Below are 4839 nucleotides of genomic sequence, written 5' to 3'. Positions count from 1 at the left end.
GCTTTCACTCTATTTGTTCTATATAATAAGGTTGCACATAGGTAAATACATGAATTTATCTAAATTCTAATATGACTACACCTCATTTAAAATTACTAATGTTGATGTTTTTACTTACATAAATGCTTCTCATTCTCATCCAAAGGTTCGAAAATAAGTTATGTTGGGAAGGGTGCCTGTATACAAATCATAAGAAATGTTTTTGAGAAAGGGCCTTATGCTTACTCGGTTTATGGTATTGACGGTTTTGGCCCTAAATCTATGTGGCAAATTGTATGCATGTAACATAACTTTTACTATCTTAATTAAGGTTCTATTTCTTCTCTTAATAACAACACTTTACTGAGGAGTCTGGGGAGTTAAAAATATAAGGTGTATACCATGCTTTGCGCAATATTAATCAAATTGTAAGTTTTTAAATTCTTTTGCATTATCATTCCTAATTTTGATAATACTACAACCTTGTTTTTTTTAGACATTTTCACATAGCTTTGTGAAAGCCGAAAAAACATCATCCGTATGTTCTAGGAAATCTACCCATGTGAACCTAGAATAGTCATCCACCACAACTAAGGTGAAACACTTTCTGTTTAATCTTAAGGTTCAAGTAGGTCCAACTAAATCCATGTGGATTAGTTGAAGAGGTCGAAAGGTTGAAACTACGTTCTTGGATTTGAAAGAGTTTTTGTGTTGCTTTCCAAATTTTTGGTTTGGCAGTCCTTTCACTCGGTTTTTCTGAACTAGTTTGTTCATGGAGTCTATTCCTATATGTTTTAATCTCTTATACCATAACTAAGACTCATCGATGTTTGCACCCAAACAGATGGCACTAGTTGATAAATCAACTATGTTTACAACTTAGAAATTCCTATTTCTGTGTCCCTCTAGAACTAGTTCATCATTTTCATTCTTTACTAAGAACTTGTCCTTCTCAAATGAAATTTAGCTTCCTTTATAACAAAATTGACTAATGTTACGTAAGTCATGCATCAACCCTTCTACATAGTAGACATAGGATATGAAAGAGTTTGAGGTACTGATTTCATCAATTCCTTTTAAGTTACCTTTGCTATTGTTTCCAAATGTTATATGACCACCGTCTATCCCCTTGAGCACATGCTATCCAAAATGCATACATTCTTTGGTGGCTTGGCTCGGAGATGAACCTACATCACAAGATATTTGACCCTTAGAGATTCATTTTATGTTGGGTCCCTTTGGGATGACATTTGAAGTGCTACATGATTTGGGCATCCAAATTGGTTTGCCCAAGGTTTTGTGGGTTACCACAACCCTATCGGATGTTTTGGTTACCCATCATTTTTTTTTATGCCATTTCCATTTTTAATTTGGAAAATGTGGGCATAGTATCCCACTTTGTTGCAATGGTGTCATCAAATATGCAGAATGAGAGTGAACTTCTTGTTTTGACTTTTCTTATTCTTCCCAACTTTCCTCCTAGGTGTGGTTTTTTGTGATAGAGCTTTGAGTTGTTGTTCTACTTCAATGCTCTTCTTCTCAATATATAGTCTATCACATGATAGTTTGTTTATTACGCCACATTACCTTGAAGCATTAGTCACATGACTTTCATTTGCTTCCTTCAAGGTGATGATATCATTCTCGAGCTTTGCAATGTCATGTTTTTGAGCATTTCATTTTTTTCTCGTATTTTTTTAGACTATGAATAGATTTTCCTAAAAATAATTCTAACTCATTTTCATAGTTTTGAGTCACTTACCTCTCTTGAAGTGGTGGATTCGTCATCGTCTTCAATTGTCATGAGTCGCATCACTATCATCTTCCTTGGAATTGTTGGATTCCTCTTTCATAACATCATGCACAGAGATAAAAAAATTCTTCTTCTTATTCTTTGGATCCTTGCTTGGGGATAAGGTTCTCATTTCTAGTTTAGGGTAATTGTTTCTTCTATACCCTGGTTTGCCACTCTTAAAACAAACATCACTTTTCTTAAATGAATTGTCATTTTGAGTTCTAAATTAGCCTCTTTTATTTTTTTCTTCTTCTTTCGTTACATCTTTTGAAGATGTCTAGTGATGAAACCCACTTCACCCAAACTTCCTTCACTAGTGTCATTTTCAACTCTAATCTTGGCCTTTAAAGCAAGAGCCTTCTTCTTAGGTTGCTCTTCCTTTCTCTCTTCAAATTTCATCTTATATGCTAGAAAATTTTCTAGAAGTTCTTCCGAGTTCATGGTCCTAAAGTTAACATTATCATGAATGGTGGTCTTCTTCATGTCCCATAATTTTGGAAGTGTCTTGAGACACTTGTCATTTTGCTTATAATGGGAGATCTCTTCTCCTAGAATGTTCAATTAATTGATTATATGAGTGAACCTAGAGTTCATCTTAGCTATTGATCCACCTGTTTATTTTAAATTTGTCGTATTAGGCAATCAATAAACTAATTCTTAATTCTATGACTCTAGTTGTCCCTTTATGTGTGACCTCAAGTTTGTTCCAAATTTCTTTAGCAGTGTTACATGTGGGGACCCAGTTAAACTCATTTGGTCCTAAGGAATACAACAACAAGTTGATGGTTTTGGAGTTTGTTTTGATATTCTCCTTATATTCCCTAGTCAACTCATTGAACTCCTTTATGACAAGGTGGCCATTCTCTATGTTTTGTGGTTCAAATGGGCAATTCTTTGCAATGCCATATGTCCCAATCCATGTATTGGAGAAAAAAATTCTATTATTACCTTCTAATAACCATTGTTTACACCATTGAATAGAGGGGGACGGTTGGTTAATTGTCCTTCGAGAAGGAGTAATTTGTCTTGGGATGCCATTTGAATAGATATTCAAAAAATCAAGTTGATTTTGTGCTTAAGCCTGCTCTGATACCAGTTGTTGGCCTAGGGTGTGATTGAGTTTTAAACAAACAAAAAACAAACAAGTGTGCACAAATTTAAATAAATGAATACCTAATTTTTTTGTTATCTATGTTCCCCTACCGATATTCATCGCCCAAGATCTTGTGCTTGGAAAGTTTGACTAATTTGAGTTCTATTACATTGGAATTACACAAAAGTGATTCCGACTCTCTTTTACGACATGTGTATGCTCAAATACACAATTAAAAACAATCTCCCTTAAGATTGAGCTAGATCCTAGCTCTAGCAAGCTCTTCAATCTAGATTCAAGGTTCTAGATGAACTTGTTAAATAAAATAAAAAAACTACAGGAAAAGATAAAAGCTTACACGCTTGAGTTTTGGAGAGACAACCTTCTCCTTTGGATTTAACCATGCCTTTAGTCTTAGTGCACAATGTGAATGGATTTGGAGCTTGACCAAAAGAATTAAAGAAGTAAGATTGAAAGTATTGAATGCATTGTGCATGCCAATAAATGCTCATTAACTTCTAAAAACAACATTTAGTGGGGTATTTTCTAAGTTTTCCAAGCAAAACTAGTCTTTTTTTGCCTGCTTGCAAAAAACTAACTTTACATCAATTAATTAGTGGAAAATATCGATCAACTAATCAAGTACAATTAAGTGTAATAACTATATTTTTGTCAAAAATGACTTATTTATTTATGCAATGATCAATCAACATTCTTCCATTGGGTCTAACAATTTAAGTTAATCGATCAATGTGTTGAGAATGATCGATTATTGGTATTGATATGATTGATCATGCTTTATGTCCTTGGTTTGCCAACTTCTATATGATCGATCAATGTCAAGTGCATGATCAATCAATAAACATAATTTTACATTGCTTGGACAACATTGATCAATCAGTCCATAGGTAATGATTGATCATGTTTTGAAGTACATTTTGGCCATGTTCTGGTTGATTGATCAATCAACCATGATTGATCGACTATGCATTTTTGGTTGATCGATCATTGGCAGATGTTGATCAATCAATCCAGTACCATTTCTCTAAGTGTTATTTCAAAACATGATTAAAAATGATCCTAAGTGATTCCACAATGTTTAAAATTGTGTATGCATAAGTAAAACATGTAAAGATACAATTATGTCCTAAGGCTCTTAAAAATTTCAATTGTACCTCAAGTGAGAAGGTTTGAGGCTGCTCTCTTACATAGACTAAGTTTTTGTAATTTCCCAAGACTTCCTAGACTTTAGCCTTTAGTTGTGTACTTCTTCCTTTTGAGGGTGCTTATTCAAGAACACTTAAACATGGTTGTGTAGTTCGAGGTCTTTGAGAAGCTTTTTTTGGTTATTTGCATAAACCTTGACTTTTGTGTCTCGTGAAAGATTGCATTTGAAATGCTAAAAATTGCCAATATTAGATCAATTAAGTTTTGTTATCATCAAAATTAAGATGAGAGTCAACATTGACATGTTATCTTATCAATCCTATGCTTTCTAATGTTTTTGGTCACCAAACTCCATTTTCATCTCTTTTTGTCTACTTCTAATGGTTATTCATCTTTCAACTAAGTATTCGAATGTGTTTGATTTATTCAAAACCTTTCACTTGACAAAAATAAACTTGATCTGAAACCATTGAAATGTATGTTCTTGGGCACTCTAGAAATAAAAAAGGGTATGTGTGGTATCATCTATCATTACATTTGAATGATTTTACTTTCTTTGCTAACATGCTACCTCTCCACCAACTTTTAACTCTTTTGTAGGTATGTATAGATCGATTGTACCATCGGACCGGCCTTTACGATAACCATTGGATGAACTACTATCTAAATCCTCCTCTCCACTTGTTGACCAACTATCTAGTGCAATCTACTAGTTCTAAGGTTAACTCTCCTTCATCTATAATTGCCTTTGGCCCACATTATTTTGATTGACTATTTACTATATGGAAATCTTATTGTTATTGTG

The sequence above is a fragment of the Aristolochia californica genome, unplaced genomic scaffold, assembly GCF_029961685.1.
Source record: "Aristolochia californica isolate CCGP_79_NKW_82.1479 unplaced genomic scaffold, dmAriCali1.0.hap1 SCAF_4, whole genome shotgun sequence".
NCBI lineage: Eukaryota > Viridiplantae > Streptophyta > Magnoliopsida > Piperales > Aristolochiaceae > Aristolochia > Aristolochia californica.
This window is presented reverse-complemented; position numbering follows the sequence as displayed.